Source organism: Protopterus annectens, chromosome 8.part0, assembly GCF_019279795.1.
Source record: "Protopterus annectens isolate FY-2018-M chromosome 8.part0, PAN1.0, whole genome shotgun sequence".
In the NCBI taxonomy this organism is placed as follows: Eukaryota; Metazoa; Chordata; order Ceratodontiformes; family Protopteridae; genus Protopterus; species Protopterus annectens.
Window position 1 is genome coordinate 146,985,637 of NC_056741.1, and position 15,749 is coordinate 147,001,385.

The window sequence follows — 15,749 nt, forward strand, 5'->3', positions numbered from 1 at the left end:
AGGGCTGCCTCTGTTGGATGCACATACTACACTCCCTGTACGTTTGGAAGCAGGTTGTGTCATGTTAGGCATCCCTGTTACTGTATGAGTGAGTCAGAGCGGGTATCAGTCCCAGTGTTCCTACTGACCAAGCATATGTGCTATGCGCTGCCTCTTTGCCAAGGCCAGGGCATACTGGGCACGCCTCCTTCTGCCTACTGGGACAAGGTCAGGTTGTTCCTCCTCCAAGTCACCCCTGCCTGTGGTGGCCTTGGCAATGGTGGGGGGATGTTTGGCCCAGCCCTGTGCTGGTCCTGCTGCAGCTGTTTCCGCAGGATCATATTATGTAGCATAGCACATATCATGATCATTTGGGTACATGTAGTTGGTGTGTACTGCAAAGCTCCACCAGACGTGTCCAGACACCGGAACCGTGACTTGAGCAGCCCAAACACACGCTCTATGATATTACGTGTTTGTGCGTGTGCCTCATTATGGCGTTCCTGTTCGGGTGTGTGTGCATTTCTGATGGGTGTCATCAGCCACGGCTCAAGTGCATAACCAGCATCCCCCACTAGGAGTCCGTGTGGGAAGTCCCCATTGGCAAATGATTGGTACAGCTGCCAGATGCCAGATGTGGGAATCGTGGTAGCTCCCAGGGCAGCCAGCACACACATTCATTATTATGCCCTGGGCATCACACACGACCTGGCAGTTGATGGAGGGGTATCCCTTGCGGTTAATGTAGACTCTACCCCGCTCACCGGCTGGTGCCTTGATGCGTATGTGCGTGCAGTCTATTGCACCCAGCACCTCAGGGTATCCCGCTATTTGCTGGAAGAGACGATATTGCTGGCCACAACCTCACGGTCATTAGGGACATATATATGATCACTGACATGTGGTGACATGGCATCCAGGAACTGGTGCAGTACCCTGGAGGCTGATGCCTGTGATATCCCCATCATATCGCCAGTTGGTCTCTGGAAGGTACCTGTTGCTAGTATTCTTAGGCCAACACATACCTTGGTTTCCACTGGGATGGGTTCCCCTCTGTTGGTTCTGTGTGTGAGGCGTGGCCTGCACAGCTCAACAATCTGCTGCAGGAGCTCTCTGTCCACTCTATAGTGCTCTACTATCTCCAGCTCATGTAACCCATGGTAGGTGACCCTGGGCCTGTATACTCTTCTCCTTCTCCTCACTCTGGGTTGTCTGTCAGCATCTGCATTATCACCACCCTCAGCAATTCGCCTATGTCTGATTATAACAGCTATGGCAGCCCCTAGCATTTCTGCTCTGAGTTCAGCTTTTTTCAGTTTTCAATTCTGATAGCTTAGTTTCTGGCAGTATCTCTTGTGAGAAACAGCCTGCACTGCTCTCTGTTGTGTTTTAAGTGCTGGGTTGGGTTTCTAGTCTGCCTGTGTAATTGCCTGCTTCCAATTGTTTCCACCAATTAACTCCAGCAGTATTCCCTGGCAGTTTCCCTGTATTTTGGTTGTTTCCTGCTTCCTCTCTGTTTCCTGAGGGGGAGCAATGTGCACACCAGCTTAAACACGCTCACAGTCACTTAAACGCGCGTACACATCCCTACACGGTGTTACACGCGCACACACATCCTTACACGGTGTTAGCTAGGCTGATTCATGCTAAAACGCCAAGACACTGCCTTACGCACGCAGTGCACCCGCCAAGAAACCGTTGTAAACAGTTTGCAACACGCTCCCACATGTAGAACCTGCCTTACACGCGCGCACACGTGCGCATGCACGTATATCAAGAAACTTAGAGTGTAGGGATAGCGTATGCCCTCAATTTCTTGACTTTCCTAGTGTTCTGTTGGGACACACCTCCCTCCCTGATGTCTGTCTGTCATCTCTTACCTTACATTGCCCTCCAATCTGGTACATTTCTTTCTATCCTTCCCCCCATGATGTCACCTACCTCTTACTCTGTTCCTCCCCTTCTCTAACTCTTACACTACTCAGAAAGTGCTCATTACCTATGTGGCAGTGTGATTCAGTATTGTAACCCTCATTTACATAGGATTGCCTAGTAATGCTTAGTTACATATCTTACACGGAGCTTCCCCCCCTTGACAACCACTAAACGGAGGCCATATTGTTTTTGCTCTGCAAGTCCCTCCATTGACATTTCATGTAATACATAAATCCCACAATTGTGGGCTTATAAGCTTCGGTTTTCAGTTTTAGGTAGCGCACCCGCTTTGCTGGTGTGCGCTACAGTTAAACACATAAATCCGTGGAAAAAAAAAGTTATATAACTTTTTTGCAACACTTTCCATGCCAATGGCCACATATTTGGCCATTGGCATGCTTACTGTAACAAATGCACTTTATTTGGAGCTGACATAGTCTGTTTTTTTGCAGAAATGTACTCAGTTGTCAGCTGAGTACATTTCTGCAGCTAACACGTCCGTTACACGGACTGGTTTGGGCTTCGTGGATCGCTCACATACCTCATTTGCATATCTTGGAGCTGCAAATGAGGTATTGAGTATTTGACGCCCACTCCGTGTAAGAGACGTGTTAGCTGTCTCTTACACGGAGATTTGGGCTGTTGCTGAATCAGGAGGCTTACACGGAGGCTTACACTACTCTTAAACTCCGTGTAAGCCTTCCTGAATCTGGCCCAATATGTCACATTTACCCACCTTATTATAAATAAGACTCTAATGCATTCCTTCAACACTATCTTAGCACTTCATATGTTTTGAATTCTTCCTTTCTACAAACTAAACTACCAAAATTCAAAAAAAAAAAAAAACAAAGAAAAGTCTACAACTATAATTGTATATATTTCTAATAAAACACAACCTACCATGGATATCAAAGTTCTAATCTGCCTTCTGAGAAGTGTGACTACTATGCTATTGCTCTACCTAGCAAGACCTAAAAATTCATCAAAACACTAGCCAAAAGCTACTGTGACTTACAAATAATGAATATAATATTATATATAGGTCAAACTAATAAGAGACTACTAATTTAGTTATATATTTTGCAATTTAAAACTATTTCCCACAAGTTTAATAATCCTCTTCTATTAATCATAGATATTTAATAATCCAACAAATAGTATACTACATACCTATTTGTATAACAGTAGCATAAATTATTTTTTTAATATTCTTAATTATTCGTTCATTTAACATTATTATAAAATAAATAGATCTCTAAATAAATAAGTATAACAAAGTGGGACCTGAAGGGGTAAAGACATCTTTAAACTTACAAGTCATAGGTAATCTTATCATACTAAACTATTATATAAAATAGAGATCAATGTACATATGTATTAATCATGTCAAAAGACACATATATATTTTATAGCCCTAACTAAATGCTCTGAATTATTTTGTAAAGTACAAGTGTCTATATTTCAAATTCTTATACTACTCTTAACACATCAGGTATAAAAATATTTAAAAATCTGTTTGCTTATTAAACTACTTCATAAAAATATATACATTATTGAGGTCCAAGAGAACGTCTTACTGTTTTTATGGAATCAATGAAAGTTGCATTCTGAAGTTATAAGGTGGTCAATTCAAATCCCATTCTCTTTTTCAGATTTAAACATGTTGAAAAATCTACTCTACGTTCTATAAAAATGGATGTACTGATTCAGCAATAAAGCACTCGGGTTTCAGCTTTGACTTATGAAATGAGTTGTTTCAGGTAGTCTTAGCAAATCTAAAAACATACAACATGTAACAAGCTTCAAAATTCAAATGCCCAAGCATCAAATTTCATCTTTCATATTATTTTGAAATATTTTATATGATTTTCTATGAAAATTATATAAGATCTTGTGCATTCACATTTCTGCCATATGCAGGTATATAAAATCGACATCTTTCCTTAAGACAGTTTGTTATTTAAATATATTTTTCTGTCTTATTTTCCCACTAATATTCTACCTTATTCTGCATATCTTGTATTTCTAAAATCTTCCATCAAAGAGCTAAGTAATCATCAGAATTCTATTAGAGATCATAATGTGTATACACATTTCTTACTTTACTGATACTGCTCTTTTATTGATCTTACATAGTAGACATTGCATTCCTTGTCTTTATGCATATTGTTCATAAGATGTTTACTCTTATTAATTCTAATATTACAAGTAATCTTGGCTGTATTTAAAAGAATTCCCGCTTATTTAATTTGAATACATATGTTTAGCCATTGTGATCTGTAGCTCTGGTCTAAGTTTTACATGCAGACTTCAGAATTTGGCTACAGCATATGAAAATGACTCACAGGACACGGTAGCTGTTAATATCCTGTTTAAGTTTCTCATTTTCTTAGTTCTTTTAAGATGCTCTAATCAGTCAGAAACACCTGACTTTACTTCTTTCAATTAATATGTATATTTGATATGTATAGTTAAAGTTAATAACAGAACAGCGTAACTGCTGTGGTGGTGCTGCGGTAGCGTTGTCGCCTCACAGTAAGACGTCCTGTTCGATTCTCAGCTAGAGCATCTTCTGTGTTGAGACATGCGTGAATGGGCGTATCTTCGTTGAAGGTTGTGCGTCAAGGCTGGTAACTCGGCATGTAAAAATCTACTGCCAATCATTAGCAGACCGGAGTTCCACTCTGGCAACCCCTAACCAGGAAAAGCCGAAAGACACAACATAAGCTATTAACATGTAAAATGTAAGCAGATTCTATGTTACAATATCTCTGTAAAAACATTACTGCAGCTTTTGTCTTACCAATTCTTCATTTCTAAAAAAAAGAAAAAAAGTGTTATTTTGAGTCAATTTCTCACATATGTACTTGAGTGAAAGTTCTTTTTCTTCTTTCACAGACACCAGTGATGAACTTTGGCCTAGATTTTCTTCAGGAAAGCTCAAGGCTGGAAACAAAAGAAATCTGAATAAATGTAACATTCTTTTGTTCTCAGGGTTTGCTCTGAATGTCTGTTTCATAAAATGATCTGTGAAAGGAATATGCTATACAGGAACAAAGAAAACAAAATCACCAGCACTTTAACACTTCTAATTAGCATATTACTTAGATCTGACATTCAGTTAAGCAATGTTGAACAAATAAAATAAAATTCTTAACTTAGCTTTAAAGTTACCAATTCTATTGCTTAAAATATAATCATATTCTTTTATATGAATTATTTGTTTTACATTTAGAAACATACTTATAGATTTACTTAAATGAAATATATTAAGTCTTTCATTGTAAGAATGGTGAAACAGTAAAACTAACCCTTTATATTCCTCATCATGAAAACATGTTTTAGCTTATAATATAAATACATACTTGCATATGTTTTGTGACTTAAACTCCTGTAAAAACCTTTTACTTAAAAGGCAAATCAATTGTTTCAAAAACAACAGTCCTCCATTTAGGGAAGAGTGACTTGTTTTTAGGGTATTTAGTTTTGGAAGCAGAATATATTGTCCCACTTCACTTTTTCAGTGTTAAGGATTTTATTGCTAACAAATGTGGCTCCCTCCTCTACCATGTTAAATATCTTGGTTTCTTCAGAAAGGAATAATTTGATATTTGCAGGAAACACCAAAGTGGCTTTAATGTTGTTCTTTTTAAGTTCCTTGATCAGTGGTAAACAGGGTTTTCTTTTACCCATTACTTTACTAGAATAATCATTGTCAAATCTGACTACATGGTGGTGAGTTTTCCTTCTTAAAAGGTGCTCTTAGGGATCTATGCGCTCTTTCAATTTCAAAAGATAAAGTTGCTTGCAGATTTAATGTTTTATGTAGCCAGGTAGTTAACAAGTTTATTATATTGTCTCTCTCATATTTTTCAGGTATACTATAAATTCTAATGTTATTTTGTCTCAGTCTATTTTCTAAATTATTGAGTTTTAATACGAGCCAGTTATTTTGTTTTAAAAGAAATTCAGTCTGAGCCTCACATTCAGTTATTCTGCCTTCATGATTGTTCAAAGTATCTTCCAGAGTGCTGATTTGTGTCCCTTATTGTTTGATAAGAATTTAAACATTTTTCATCCTCTTTCTGGTCCCTTCTTTGAAAGTTTCTAGTCTTGTTTCCAGTTTGTCTATCTTAAGTAATACATCCTGAAGACTAGATAGCATTGATTGGATGTTTTTAACACAAGAATTCTGAGTACCATTTATTGACTGACTCATGAAGTCTCACCTCTCATAGCCAAACAGTTGAAATTCAGACAGAAAGAATACAGCTTTTGAAGAACTTGAAGCTACAGATCTTTTCTCTGACTATTAATGTTTAAAATTAGCTCTCAAGTTTCTTCAAATTTTATTTTTTATTACATTTTCTGTCAGAGAAAAGTTTTCATTCACAGAGCTTTCACCAGTTGCTGCTCTCAGTTAGCCATTTGTCTTATTCACTTTCTGTAGACTTTCTTTCATCTATATTACAATACACGCCTATTTCTATTAAATCAACCAGGTCTTGTATGATTCTTTTCAAAACTGAAGGTGTACTCTTTGCTGTCTGTTCCTGTTCTTCCTTTTGCTCTGCAATACAAACAGAAATGTCAACCTAGTCTCCTGCAGAAGTTTCCAGAATTTTACTCCTGTTCTATTTGTTGCACCAGGGAATTCATTCATTCATTCATTCATGATGTTGTGATATTGCCAGGAGTGTGCACTCTTTTACCCTTTGAAATGTGCACAGTCTGTTCTATTTTTTATCTACCTTTCTTCATGATATTTGAAATCCATATGTCATTGTCATCATTTTGAGATTTTGCAAAAAAATGAGATCACCATATGAAGGTACTAACTGAGGCTTGAGGATGAATTTAGTTCCAGCAATATTGTTTTCCTTCTCTTGCTGATTCTTTCTCTCCATTCAGACATATCCATTTCTCCCTTTTTAATTTCCCAAAATGTTTAGGGTTTCTAATACTGTAACAGGAATGGACCTAATTTCTGAGTGAGTGTCTGATTTAAGTTCAGTTAAGTCTGATGTTAGCCAAGCATGATCTTCTCAATACCTGCAGTGCACCTTCTGCAGTTCTCATTGGGTTATATGTACTAGTAACATATTTAATTTTTATTAGCCCTATTGCCCCTAATGCTATTAGATCTGTCTGATTCTTTTCCTTCCACATTGCCCTAGTTTCTGCTTGCAAATCCTGGTACTTTTTACCTTTGTATCTCTTAGTTTTTAAACACTATAATCACGGAGTTTAGCAATTTCAATTACTAATGAGACTTTGTCTTTTCTTCTTCGATGACAAGACTCAGGGAATAGTGCATGTGTTTTTTTAACTGTTTTACCCCAAGGTACTTCTGCAAACAAGCCTGCAGGTCTGAGAGAAGTAATCTCCTCTATCTGGTCGCATTTCCTCGGGAACGTCACCTGCTGAAAATTTCTAACAGAGCATTTGCTACCTTTTCTCCTAATTAGAAGGCAAAGCAATCACCTCAGGGTACATAGCAACATAGTGTACAATGACCAAGATATATGTCTTACCCATGGTGCTTGGAGTGCTATGGGGCCTCATAGTATTCAAGACTACCATTTGTAATGGTTTCCCCATAACAGGCAAGGACAACTGACCAGCCTTATCATTATCCCTTTCCTTTTGACAGCATTTTGACAGTGATCATGTCTCCTGTAGTACTACCACATATGTTTTGCAGTGCCTGATCAGTAAAAAAAAAAAATGCAAGCCCACTTTTTGTATACTTCATGATCAAATGACCTGAAAAAGAAAAATCATATACTATGACCAGAAGTGCCATTTTTTAGGCTCATTTGGGCATCAGTTTGCTATATCACTTCTCCTTCTATTTTCCTACAGGACCCATTCACTGTAGAGTAATACTTTGTCTCAATAAAGAGAGCCTCTTTGGCATATAAGGGGGGAATCAAAGAGCTCTATCTTATCTCTTTGTGATCCTTCTCATTTTCTGTTCTAAAAAAAGTCTAGAAATTGGAATATGTGTCACAAATTTACACATGCTGGCATCAGCTCAATACTCCCCTGAAGTAACCCCTTCCAGAGAATTTGACAGCAACAGCACTAGTTCATGCCTCCTGTTTCTACTTAGCTCTTTCCATTAAGTACCCCATCATTAACCTCTGTTGAAGATGTGAGCATTAGCTGGGTCTCCCCCCTCTGCTACTTGTCCCATGTGAATGTCTTCATGTCTGGCTGCATGTAATTGCATGTGCCCAAGTCACTGTGGCAATCATGTCATCCTTGGTTATACATACACACAAAATTTTATTTGCTTCAAACACTTTACTTAGCTTTGAGACTGACATTTTTTCATACTCACAGAGCACTTTTTTTGCCAGTTTCCTAACTAATCCCTAAAAAATAAAATAACTACCATGCAAGTTATACTGCTGAGTATTTACCTTGTGTCTACAAGAGTGGAGAGACATACTCACATACACACACTTTCTGGTAAAAACTGTTCTGCAGCCAACACAAATCCACCATAAAATACAGCCAACAACTGCCACACAAATAAGTAATTCTGTAGGCCTTTAATCCATAGTAATGACAAATAATTTGTGACAAGCAGTGCTATGGTCTCTGAATCTACATCACTGCAAGTCAATGCTATATGATGGGCAAATGGCATCAAGGCATATGATAAATGTTTGTTGCTGTCTCACATAGTACCCAGCACCTGCCATATCCAAAAAGGCTTTGCACTGCACAAATGCAGATCAAACTGCATAACCCTGGATCTCCAAGATTTTTTCCACCTTAGACTATGTCAAATGTCTTTCAGAGCAGTTTTGCCAATTGTAACTTAAACTTGACCACTGTTTACTTTTAAAATAAGCAAGCCTTTAAATATTTGGATGGTACCATTTAACAGTGAGAAGTCACTCTTCAGCAGATGGATGCTGATCAGGGGTCAGTACTCCAGAATCAATGTATATACCCTTTAGTTTATAAATAAATAAATACCAACCACAAGCATTTGAAAACTGAATTAAAGAGTTTGTTATTTGAAATAAGTTAATGCATTCCACTTGAAAAGTAAATATATAAACAAATATAATCTTGCACCAGTAACTTAAAATTAAAGTTTTGCACAGACAGACATACATGCAGACAAATGGCACACAGAAAACTCTGTCAAGTAATCTAAACCCTAACTTATTTTAGCTAAAAATATATACTGTGATAAGCCTAAACCTGTGGTGTACCGGGATGAGTAACTATATTTCAGATGGATAATGTTCATTTAGCTGCATGGGATTATCAGGGACTAGACAGGAAGGATGATTGTGTCTGACTAGTGCCAGTTTGCTCATCCTGAGAGGGAAAATGAGGCTGTTTGAACTTCAGCACCAATGACACGTAATAGTGGCTTGTTGTACCAACTACCTGAAGAGGCCAAGTTGAGTCATGATGCATTTGGCAAGGACCTCCCTGCTTAAGTTGGTAAACTGAGTGTGTTTCTGTGCGTGTGTGTGTGTGTGTGTGTGTGTGTGTGTGTGAAAGTGTTTCAGAGGGTAGATATACATCCTCCCCATAGCCTGGTAGCTACAGCAAGTCTGTGGATAGCCTAAGAAGAAAGTGTAGACTGTGGCACAGGACTCAGAGCTGGCCTAATACAAGACTCCTGAATCTTGCTGCTTGGAGAAAAGAAGGCTTAATGGGGCTTCCTGGATAGAATCATATGAACTGTGGGTAGACTTTCTCCTAGTAAGGAATGGGCAGTGGTGTAGAGTCAGTGACTGCAATGTCATCCGCAATGAAACAGTCAGCCCACAGAACAAATCACTGGTTGCCAGAATCAGTTGCAAGCAGTGATCAGGGAAGGCTCTAAGATCAATAGAGACTAGGCTGAAGACCTGAAAGTTGACTGTAGATAAAGCTCAACTGTTCAAGGAATTACTCAGGGTTGTAATACCTCAAGAAGAATGGTAACACCCCAAAATAATGTGTGAGGACTACAGAATAGATCTGCAGCTGAGCCAGTTATGGAAATAAGGTAAATAAGGAAAGCTGGTGGTGGATGAAAAGGTCCAGGAAGTCATCAAAAGAAAGAAAGAAAGAAAGGAAGAAGGAATCCAGGAAAAAGTGGGAGATAGAAAAAATATGAAGAAGCTGTATTGCTCTAAACACAGCTTACAATGAAGCAATAGGAGGAGCCCACCATAGAAGAAGTAAAAACATCACTAAGGAAAATGAAGTCAGGGAAAGCAGCAGGCTCAGATGAGGTCACAGCAGATATGATAAAGATGTTGGCTGAGACAGGGAAGAAGTGTCTGCTGAGGGTACTCATAGCAGTATGCAGAGAAAGGCATATCCTAGATGACTGGTGAATAAGCATAATAGTGCCAGTGTTTAAGAACAAAGCAAACATCCTGTGGGGAGTATAGAGGTATCAAACTACACTGTATGAAAGTTCTGGAGAGGGTAATTAATAAATGAACATGCAGAGTAGTAGAAAGTAAAATTGCAGATGAGCAGTTACTGATTCAGATCAGGATGGAGCACAACTGACTCACATGTTTACAGTGAGACAGATAGTTGGAAAGAAGCTAGACCAGAGGAAAGAGTCGTAGTGGGCAAGGTCCAGGAACGGTGATTTGGGCAGTCCTGTGGTGGTTAGAGGTTCCAGAGACATTGATGACATTAGTGCAGGCTATGTACAAGGACCCAGTGACTCAAATATGAGCAGTGTTCAGTCTCACAGAGGGATTCCCAATGGGAGTGGGTGTGCATCATGGTTCAGCTCTGAGCCCATTGCTGTTCATACTGGTGATAGGCTACATTAGGAAACAGGTTGAAGAGGACAGAGCAACAAAGTTGCTGTAAGCAGATGATGTGGCATTACAGGCAGACTCTAAGGAAGAACTTCAGAAAGGATAGGGGAATGGAATGCAAAACGAAAGGCAAATGGATTGAAACTGCACAAATAAGACAGCTGCAATGGCATCAATGGGGGAAATCAGAAGAAGCTGAGATTTGAGATAGCAGAGGAAAATAGTGGACCAAGTTAACAGTTTCAGGTATCTGGAAGGGGTGGTTGAGGAGAAGGGATGTCTGAATGAGGAGATCAAAGCTAGAATCAGAGGGGCTGCAGCCAACTGGCAGATAGTGTCAGGTGTAGTATATGGCAGAAGAATGCCAAAGAATCTGAAATATCAGGTGTACAAAACAGTGGTGTATTCAGTACTACTGTATGGTACAGAAACCTGAGCAGTAAAGGCAGAGCAATTGAGGAAGCTAGAGGTGATGGAGATGAAATGCCCGACATGGGTGGTAGAATACATACTGTGGGACAGACAAGGAATTGAGGACATTAGGTCAGAAGCCAAAGTAGCTCCAATTGCAGAGAAGGTCAAAAAGAACAGATTATGGTGGTTTGGGCACATTTGCAGAAAAGTCAAAGACAATCTGTTGAAGAAGATTTGGGGCAGACGAGAAGAAAGCAAGAGGAAACATGGGCATCCAGCAAAGAGGTCGATGGATTGTGTGATGGAAGACCTGTGACAATCAGGCATGAGTGTCGAAGAAGGTAGGAGACTGGCATTGAACAGAAAGAGAGAGAGATGGCAACATTTGACATGACACCACAACCCCATGTAGAAAAAGGGGGTTGATGATGATGATGATGATGCAGGGCTCTTCCAGAGCTTAAGGATGCCTGTCTCCATCCCCCATAGAATGAATAGGTCTGTTGGGTGCTGGTAGTGGAGCTGTTAGACAGGGGTTCTGATGATGTACAGAACCATGTCTAGATTATCTAACAGTTAGTGCAGTTCCCTGATCTGGCACCCTTCTAAGCTGAGAGAAAAAAAAAGATCCTCTGTTTGAGGTGAGAATGCTGCAATTATGACACCACATACGAAGCACTTCAGCCATTATTACAAATACCATAGTGTCATTCATTTTTGAATGCTGCTATTTCAATATCACCCCATTAGCAACTGCCAGTCATACCCCCTAACACTGTACCTAGGACAGTTACCCCTTCTGCCCCAACCTTGCTATACCTCTGCCTATCACTAGCTTTCAATATCAGAATAGAATCTGCAATATTTTTACAGGGGTATCTACTCATAAATATTGGAAACATGAATCATAAAGCCTTATCACCAATGATGAAATTTGGAACACATGAGATCATCTAAGTACCAACAGTTAAGAAAAAAGATGCAAAAAATAATCTTTGACCCCAAGCTTGCTTTAATAAAGGAAAGTATTCCTCTGCTCCCATTTAGTTCTAAGACTAGAGGCATTTAACAAAGCCAGATGTAAATCATAATTGCTTTTCAAGAATCTTGATATCTATACAATTGTTTCTTAGCAAACAGCATTCCAAATTTTGCACATAGTATTTGATGACTTGATGCTGCACGGTGTTTTCTTCATGAGACACAGCTATGGTAAAGTAATATCTAGAAAAATAAAGAATCAACATCACATAAATAACTGCTTCCTTTGTATTCCTACGCATCATGGCAGTTATTTTTCAGGAAGTAGATGAAAGCAATTTGCTTACTTACCACATTACGAGAAAGTAGTGCTGCGTACAGCTGGGAATGGAAATCTTATTTAATGTACCATGCAATGAGAAAACAACATAGTGCTATCTATGAAAACAGAAGTTTAGTGTGTGATACCCAGTGGAGGGAGTAAAACAATGTCAGCACTCAACTTCTTTGCTCAAGAATCAGGGACAAAACCGCAAATAAATGTTGAAAAATGACACTCAATTAGGGTTCTAAATATTACTCTAGTTCAATGAAAAGAGAACAGTACAGTAGATTTTGCATCAACATGCATTTTCTGAACAAGAGGAAGTGAGAAACTTAAATGAAAGGTTCTAATGATTGATCATAATCCTCAGTGGTTTACTAGAAAATTAAAAAAATATATTATGAGGGATGAAGCGAAAATATGAGACAGAATCAGAGACAGTTGATAGATATGTAATATAGAGGCAATATATTAAAGGCCCTGTGCTAATGGATAACTGCACTGTAATGCTTGTTTTTTTATGTGTTTGCACAACTATAAAGTGACAGTGTCACTGCTTTGTGTATTGCATGTTGATGCACACAGGGATGGGAAACAGAAAACATCCTTTGCACATTATAATTCTGCTTTATTTTCAGCTCAGTTTGCTTTAAAAAGTAGAACCCACATGAACATAACTATGATAGAGAAATCAGTATTTTCTGACAAGGCAGAATGTTGGAAATAGCATAATGAGCAATAAATTTGCATGATGGCTTATAGGATGAATGCTTCCCCACAACGATGCCAGTTAAAACAGTAAAACAGTATCACTTTCAACAACAAAAAATTTGCAAAACAGATGGAATTATTAGGACAGGACTGTTCCACATAAGATTAAATTAATTTTTCCAATAAGAAAGTATAACAGCCACGTATTAAAGGTCCTCAGAGCAGGGATTTCTAGAAACATTGTCAAACCGCAATTTAGTCAGTATCAGTTTTGTTTAGCAAGTTTGCACTAACACCATCATTGATTCTACAGAAAGCAAGCAACAATGTGCACATGTGAACTGTAAAATATAAGTTCAGACATCAGAAAGACAATAACATGTAAAAGGCAACAGTGCAGCAGGTTAATTCAAGATGAAGGAGTACTATATTAAAGTGCACTCATCTCCTTATGGAAACAGCTACTAAAACATTAAATGCCTCATATGAAACAAACTAACTTTAAGTCAGCGAATACACAAACAAAAGTAAACTGCATTGTACTTAGCATTTAGTGAATTTCTATCACTCTGCTATTTTTTCTTCTTTAAACTGTCACTATCTTGCTTAGACATTTTTGCCTCTACATATATGTAAATCTTCTGTCTGTTACTTTAAAATGATTAACTGTGTTTTGGCATTTTCTTCCCAAACTGTTTTTCCTCTGTCCACCTATTTTAAATAACTGTGTTCCCTATCCCTCTCTTTCAGTGGTTTTGAGCCGCTTACTATTTCAGTCATGATGTTTATTACATGACTGCTTATGGTCACTGTTTTGCTTTATGTGATCAGTGCCAAAGAATTTTTGTGAGTCCTCTTTTCATCTTTCATCATTACTTTTCCAGCTAAACTTGCTGTTTTTTTTTTTTTTTTTGGGGGGGGGGGGGCATTTCTTACACATGACTGATAAACCATTTTGAATCTTAGTTTAGCAGACTAAATGCATTTAAGCATAAGTATAGTTCACTGCCTGTAATTCTTTCGCAAACACACATCTGTATTGTAGACATTTTTCAAACTGTATTTTAGACATTTTTGATTATTGTGAAGTGATGTCTGTTTTATTTTTATTTCATTTATTAGTATTGATTTTAGAGCATTGCAGCTGTAAGAGGGCAGTCTAGGGTTGGTTTTCAGTGTAATGTAAACATCCATTCAGTGACCAATAAAATCAGTTGTTGAAGCTAGAACATCACATGACTTTAACAATCCTGAGCCGCACCATGTAGGGCATCTCATTTAAATATTAAACTGAATTAAACGTACCACAAACTCCTATGCAAACCCGGGCAATGAGTAGTTTTTTGTGTCTATTTATTTTATCCTAATTCCCTAATAACTATTTAATTACGACAAAAGGAGTGACACATTAAAAAGTCTGCCAGTTAATGCAGATGGATATGTCAAGCTGTTTCCTGTAGAGCAGGATTTGATTTTCTCAGCTTCCATTTGCCTACTGTGTGACTAAGTAAGTCACTAACCTGAAAACACTATGGGGTGATAGAGAAATTGGACTAGGTCTCCCCAGTACTCTTCTGGACTGCATGCCTAAGAGTTATATATTATATGTAATAAAAATGCACTTACTATTGTGTCTTGTCTAACTCTACCTTTTTTAATTTTCAACTAGAGCATTGTCAATAAAGACAGACTTAATTAAGTCACGCTGGTCCTGAAAATCATCGCACATGTAATATCAAAGGGAACATGTTTGTAAAACAATGGTAATACATTTTTGTGTGGTATTAACTTATATAGGAAGGGATTCCAGTGTTTTCATTACTATTTATACACTCACCGCGAGGATGCAGTGCAGAAAGCATGAGCTTGTGCTGACTTTTTATGGCTTTGTTTAGGTAAACTGCTGTTGGAGTGGGTGGAGAGTGAGGTGTGTTTTAAAGACATAGTTGTGTTTTCAGTTGATTAAAATTGCTGATGTTAGGGTTAATAAGCATTGCTTAAGCCCCTACTTTTGTTTGATTTTGGTGTTATTATATATAAAGTTGTGGTTTATGGGTGATATGGCATTACCCTAGTAGTGCAAAACACTGATTTTTGCATTTTCAATAATATGAGTTGTTAGGGATCCAGTGAGTTGTGTGTCAGTGAATGGTGTGGTAGACAGAGTACTCATAGATTCAATGCTGTAAATTTAATCAAAACACCCTATAAAGCATTATCTGCCATTACATACAGATATTGCCAATGTTCTCCACGTCAGCATTCAGCACTGGCAAATAGTTTTTTCTCAAATTTCTTATGTCTCTCTTTCTTGTAGATGTTTAGTCTATTATTCTTATCTATATAGCTTTCCCTTTGTATACTCTTTGCATTCTTACAGTAGTTTGTTACGCAATATTGGATATGATGATAAAAAAACAAAGGTTTGGCATAATGGTTAAGGTCTTTATTTATTTATTTATTTTACATTTGTTGACCGGGCTAGTCTAGCTGGATATATGTCCATGTTCAGTAGAGGCCTGGGGAGAAAAGCTCCAAGAAACATACAGAATTAATATAAAAGTCAAAACAGATCAAACTAAACAAAACAGCTATTG